Here is a 7,236-nt window from a genome sequence, read left to right on the forward strand (position 1 = left end):
ATCTTTCCCTACATAGTTCTAATGTTAACCTATAGCCCTTCTGTATCAGAATTAGCAAAGCCTGAGTGATCTGTGGCTCAGGGCACATCCCATGCCTATGCATGGTCTAGAGCCTGACCACTCACTCATCTCTGGAGGAGAAACTTTCTTTTAGGATGGTATTTAAATCTAAACTAAGAGTCCCACTTGCCTGAGAATATTCAACTGTACTATGAAGTTAACCCCTTCTATCCTGTGGACCAGCAATTCCACTTCTAGGTATTCCCAGCGGAAGCCTCCGCCCCTGCACAAAGGGATATGTGTACAAAGATGTTTTGCTACTCACAACAAGGAAAACACAAAAGCAGCCCAAATGCACCATCGATGGAAGATGGTAAATAAAATGCAAGACTTAGACAAAGGAAGATTATAGTCTAAAAGAATGGATGAGTTCCAGTCATATAATATGAAGTTAAAAATATTAAGTACTAAAACAATACCAATAGTTTGATGTCACTTTTCTAAACTTAAGAACAGGTAAAATAAAAATTGCATTTTAGAATGTATGTAAATGTAATAAAACAATTTAACAAAGAAACTAAGGATACGATCAATACTGGATTCATGATTGTGTTATTTCGAGGTGGTGAGATGGGTGGGGAATGAAGTGAAACCACACGAATAAATGAATAAGTGTAGGGGTTTTTTTTGCCCCCAAAATTCCAGCTTTTTTGAGATTTGGGTAGTTTCTAGGTACTTAGAGAATTATTTAAAATATTCAATTATATAGTTAACTTGATAAATAAAAGCAGGACATACATATGTCAATGATGAGAGTATATTGTGAACAGGATTAGGATTAATCCAGTTCTTCATATCCAAAGACCCATGGAGGTTCTGGGATGAAATTTTGGTAAATTAGCAGCTGAGGTCTGCAGAAGTCAATTCATAAAGGATCTATTTCCCATCCCACTGAAAAAGAACAGAAAAGTCTGTTTGTGGTGTGCCTTGGTGGAGAGAGTGAAAAGGAGAGGATGTGGGGACGTAAAGGGATAAATTCACATCTATCTTCAAATGTGAGCCTAGAAGTTGACTCTATTTGCCCTACTGCAGATCAGAAACCCACCAGCATCAATTGTGTGTGTGATTTTGATCCCGATACCCAGATCATTTCAATGTATTTGGCATGCCCTCTTGGGTGAAGCATGCTAGAGTTAAATAACAATATAATGAGTAAAAAAGTTTCATTAGCATGGGTCTTGCAACGTTTTTTTTTTTCCTTCTGAGGATGAACTATGCTTTTCTTGTTTCGGGATAATTTTCCAAGTCCAAATTTTGAAGAGGGGCTTATTTTTTAAAATATAGTTCTAGGTTAGCTTTCAGAATTAGCACACTGCACAAATCTAAGACACAGATATTTTGCATAATCCATTAGTAGTTTTTTTTTTTTTTTAACCTCTCTCCATAGTTTGTAAGAGGTAAGCAGAACAGCATTGTAGACCTCTGAGGAGAAATCTTCCTGTTAAAATAAAAAGGGAAGGACTTAAGATAGAATTAGAACACTTAACCAGGGCAGGGGTCTTGGTGGTGGGCTTTCCCAGTCCCTATCCTGTGCTGCTCCATCCCTCAGGAAGACCTAGAGCAAGGCCCTGCTTTGTGGGATGCAGCCTGGAGTAAGCCAGCTGGTTTTCTTATGCAGCACATTTTACTTAACAGTATGTGAGACTAGAGTTGCATCTTTTCCCTTCTCCACCCAGATGAAATCATTTCCTTTCACCCTCCTGCAGCTTAATTCTTATGGAAGAGAGGAATTAGGATTGTAAGAGGAAGGCAGGGAAGGAACAGCCAGCTCATGAACATGCCAGGGTTTAATGTGTCAGCTGACAAAAAAGCTCACACTTGCAGAAAGACAAGGGTGCTTAAAAGGCTGAACTTACCAAGCATGGTGGTTCATCCCTGTAATCCCAGCAACTCAGGAGGCTGAGGCAGGAGGATTGGGAGTTCAAAGCTAGCCTCAGCAATTTAGTGAGGCCCTAAGCAACTCAGAGAGACCCTGGCTCTAAATAAAATGTAAAAAAAAAAAAAAAAAAATGGCCGGGGATGTGGTTTAATAGCTAAGGGCCCTTGAGTTCAATCCTCAGTACCAAAAAAATAAAAATAAAAAAATTAAATGCACTTTTAAAAAAAGTCTGAACTTGTCATATTTGTGAGGATCAATCACTTTTCTTATCTATGCCAAGCCAGACCCTGGAAGAGTACCATGTCATCCCCTGGAAGAAATTCTTGTTCATTAGCTATATTTTGCTTTCTCCTTTTAGAGATTGTTAGGGTTTTATAACATCAAAATCTTGCTGGAAGTTAACTGGCAATTTTCAAAGTTATGTTAAATCCCAAGATGGAGAAAACACTCCCTAATCCTCATAAACTTGCAAAAATGAAAAATGGCAGGCTTTGCTTTTTATTCACAGCATGAAATTTGAGAAATAGCATAAAGACCATATCCAAGCCCTTTCTTTGCCCTAAAAATGGCACTGCAATCTAGAGAATGAATATATGTATTCACATATGCTGTCATTCCTTGATAAATAAAATGTTTCCATAATATGATGTTATTTCTTCAAGTCACATCCAATATTCTTGGTCTGCCAGATGACAAGGAGGGGTATGTGTGACCAACCACTTTTTGGGCAGAAACAGAAACTCAATGACAGGGTGTGGGAGGTAGAAAGGAGAAAGGTAGTTTGAAATTTGTTGCTCTATTTACCTGTCCTATTTAATTTTTGAGATGGTTAGGGAGGAGACACATAATATAAGACATTTGGAGAAGAACAGCCGCCCCAGTGTTGGCAGTATTTGAAAGACATTCTTATTTATTCTAATATCAAATTCTCCATTAAACAAATGGCCAAAGTTGGGTGAACATGGACTTATTAGCAGGAGAAAAACACTTTGGTTCTCCCAAGCCATCTCCAGGGAAATGTTAAAGTTACTGGTATTACAAGAGCTGGCTTCTCCAGAGTTACTCTCCAAATAGGGCAGTCATAAATGGGATAAATACTTAATAAGGATGTGGTAGAATCTCTGTATTGGGATTCCAGCTCTAAACTACCCCAGAAAACACGCACACCCACTTTCCTAGCTTCCATTCCGGTTGAGAGAGAGTTTTGCTTACTTCGTAAACTGGCAAAGGTGAGTGGCTGAGATGCCAGCCAGTGGGGCCTATTAATGTCCCCTTCAATTAAAGAGCTCAGAGCCTTCAAAGGATTTGTGAACTGCTGATAGTGCAAAAGAGATTAGTGCCTGCGGATATAAATTCATAACAAGGTTTATCATGTACTCAAGGATTTTTATTACTTTGGCCTCATTTTCTGTATCAATACAGAATTTTCTAAGACACCCTTGGTATCAGCTGTTGGTCTCTGTGTTTCCCTGAAAAAAATCCAGATTGAACAGAAGATCCGCCCTATAGCTACTCTGCATATATGGCCTTACTTTCAGAAAGGTTTTTAATTAAAGGTTTGTGGCAATGGTAGAGGAATGGGTAATTACCTGGCAGGTCATAATTTGTAGCTGATTAGTGGTGACATTCCGTCAGGGTGTTCTGTTGCCCTGTTGCTTCCATGAGTGGACACGGGGGTTTCATTCCTTTCAGCCATCCGGAGGAGGCAGTAAAGTTTTTCAGTGGCATCCAAGACAATTTCTTTTTTATTTTTATTTTTTTTCTTTTTAAATTGTGATCATGGGCGGTTCTGTTTGACAAAGTGAAATGTACTACAGTGTTGGCAGGGACTGTCTTTTTTTCAGGAAATGATCTTCAGCTCATAAATTTTGCCAAATCATGAATATAACAAAAATATCCCGAAGTGAACTTAGAATTATTCTGGAACAGCAAAGCTCTCCAGTGAGATGAGACTTGCCTTTTTCTGTCAGTTAATCTTTGAAAATTAAATGCTATTTATTTTCTTTTGCCTTTTCAGTTTTCTTGATAACTTTTCCAACAACTTTTTCATGTTCTTTTTGTTCCAGTGAAATACGACAACAATTTAAACAGTTTTAAGGGTTTCAATTTGGACTCTAGGCTTTAATCCGACTTCTCTGCCATCACACACACCCTGGGAAGGAAACTGCTCTGAGCGGCTGACTCAAGCAGCAGAATGACATCTGCTGTGGGTGCTTGGAGGCACAGCTGACATGCATTTGAAAAGTGAAGTGTTAGTCGTTTAGGGAACAGGGCAATTTTCTCCATCAGAGATGAACACTTGTATTAACAGAGAGTACTTAGTTCCCATAAAAGAATCTCAAATAAGTGCCCCAAACAAATCTCTTGACCCTGAAGTTGAGGCTAACCACTACTGGGCAGGGTCAGAAACTCAGGGAAAAAACATGCTGTTAATAGAGTTTCATGGGGTATGGGCTATTTGTTATTGAGTCTTCAAAAGCCCCTAAACTGCAGTTACCATTTTATATTTGCTTAAGAAAATTAATTCACTCATTCACTCCATTGATCCTTGTTTATTGATATTACTAGAAACATTAGTATAATGAAAACATTTGGTGTATACCTTTCCTTCTTTCTACTCCAGGCATACTAAAGTTATTAAAGAGTTTTGAGCAATTTCTCTTTTAGGAAAACTCTATGTTTTCCCCTGCCTTTCTTGGCCTGGGCTAACTCCTCATCCTTGATGTGTTGAGTTCCTAGTGGTGGGGTACCACTCCTGTGAGCTCTCTGAACTTTTGTCCTTACCCACCTGTTTGCCACATTTTCACTTGTCTACAAGGACTTTCCATCACTGCACCATGGCCATTCTTTCCAGTGTTTGGTACATACTAGATACTCAACCAATTCTTGTTGGATGAATGAATAAATGAGAAACAGAGGAATGGACTAATAAGTAGATCATTTTCCAATTACTGGAAGTAAAGTGGCCTTCTAATGTTATTTGAAACCATTCTTGAAGTTCACTTCAACTTTGCTTGGGGTACTTTGATAAAAAATATACACTCTTAGGTTCTAATTGTAGGGATTTTGCATGAAACATAATGGTCTATGAAGTAAGCTACAAGTCATTGATTACTACAGAGTGCAAAATGTGACCACAAAGTGGAGGGAGATGAGGAAAAAGAGATAAGCAAAGAGCAAGCTTTGTAGTACAGGTTATGCAGAACCAGCAAAGGACTTTCAATATGGTCACATTTCTAGTGTTAGTGGAGAAACTGGGTTCAGCATTGGTCCCCAACCTTGGCGGCATGCCGGAATTATCTGGGAAAAGTTGAAAAGTAATAATGCCTGAGTGCATGCTGAAAGATTAGAATTCAGTTGGTCTGAAGCATGTTCTGGCCTTTGGGATGGTTTAAAAACTTTCCAGGTGATTCTAATATAACATTAAGATTGGGAATTCTAAGGATATAAAAGAAAGTTTATCCAGGCAATTTGGAAATCAATTAACTGTTTTGTGATGTCTCTTTAAATTATAATTGTGTATTGGGGAAAACCAACTTAAAAACTACAATGAGATATTGCTACACATCTACCAGAATGACTAGATAAAACTAGTGGTAACCTAATTGCTGGAGAGAAGATGGAGAAACTGGGTCTCTGATACATAACTTGTAGGCATGTCTGTTAATTCTTGTAAAACTAACCATGCAACTGTCATATCACCAACATTTGCATTCCTGGGCATTTATCCCAGAGAAATGAATATTTAGTTTGAGAAAAAAATCTTGTACATAAATGTTCATAACAGCTTTAATTCTAGTAGGCCCAAACTAGAAGCAACCTAAATATCCTTTAATAAATGAATATTAAGCAAATTTTATGTGTCTGAATGATGGATTACTACTCAGCAATAAAATGAGCAAATTATTGGTACATTCAAAAAATTGAATAGATCTCAAGAGCAATATGCTCAAAAATCTAATATCAAAAGATTCTGTATGATTCTATTTATGTAACATTTTTGAAAAATCAATACTATAGAAATGGAGAACAGATAAGTGGGTACCAGGGATAGGGATGGGATGGGTGTGATTACAAAGAGGCATACCAGGGAAGTTCCTTTGTGGTGATAGAATAGTTCTGTATTCTGAGTGTGATCATGGTTATAGGAATCTATACATGGGATTAAATTTCATAGAGCTACATATAGCCATACCCACTTATTCATTTTCCACCCATATATTTACTCTTCCTTTTAATTCAGTGGCAGCTAAAAACTACTGAAAACTGAATGAAGTCTGTAGGATAGTTAGCATTTGTTATGTTTTGGATATTATGTGATCCCCAAAGACTTCTAGGTTAATGCAGAAATATTCAGAGGTGAAATAATTGAATTATGAGGGCCTAGTATGAATAGACTGGGTGGTAACTGTGAGTAGGTGGGGCATGACTGAAGCAGGTGAATCATTGGGGGCATGTCCTGGAAGGATTCATCTTTCCGACCTCTTTTTCCCTTTTCTCTCTCTCTCTCTGCTTCCTTGATACCATGAATGGAGCAATACTCCTCCAGTACAATCTTCCACCACACTCTTCCACCATGATGTTGTGCTTCACCTTGGTACCAGAACAATGGATTCAACTTTAGAGATTTACCTTTAAAACTATGAGCCAAAATAAACTTTTCATTCTCTAGGTTGTTCTTGTCAGTGTTTTGGTCACAAAACTAACACATGCACCATTGTCAATTTCATGGTTTTGATATTGTACATAATATATAAAAGGACATCATGGAATCTGGGTTAAAAGTTCACAGGACTCTAGACACTATTTTTGCAACTTTCTGTGTGTCTATGATTATCTCAAAACAAAAAGTTTGCAGTTATGTATTGCTATCCATTAGTTGTATTTTTTAAAAGCTTCATGGGTATTAAATTCATAACTAGATTGGAGAACTAAGTATAGTGACACTGTTTCATAGTTATCCTAATTCAAGTCAATTTAGTTTTTCAATTCATTTCAGTAAACTTTTGAAATTCTATTATGTACACAATTAATGAGGTAAGTCCTCTCATTCTGTTATGGTTTGAATCTGGAATGTAGTCCAAGAACTTATGGGTTGAAGTCTTGTTGCCCAATTAGCAATGTTCAGAGCTGGAGCTTTTTGGTATATGATTGGATCATGAGGACTCTGATCCCATCGATGGCCTGATCCATTGATGGGTTCATAATTGAATGGACTATTGGGAGGTAGAAGACACTGTAGAGGATGGGCCGTGGATAGAGTAAGCACATAAGTGGGGGAGGGGTACTGTGAAAGT

Source organism: Marmota monax, unplaced genomic scaffold (assembly GCF_021218885.2).
Source record: "Marmota monax isolate L192 unplaced genomic scaffold, Marmota_monax_Labrador192_F-V1.1 WCK01_AAM20220418_F8-fsc00276, whole genome shotgun sequence".
In the NCBI taxonomy this organism is placed as follows: Eukaryota; Metazoa; Chordata; class Mammalia; order Rodentia; family Sciuridae; genus Marmota; species Marmota monax.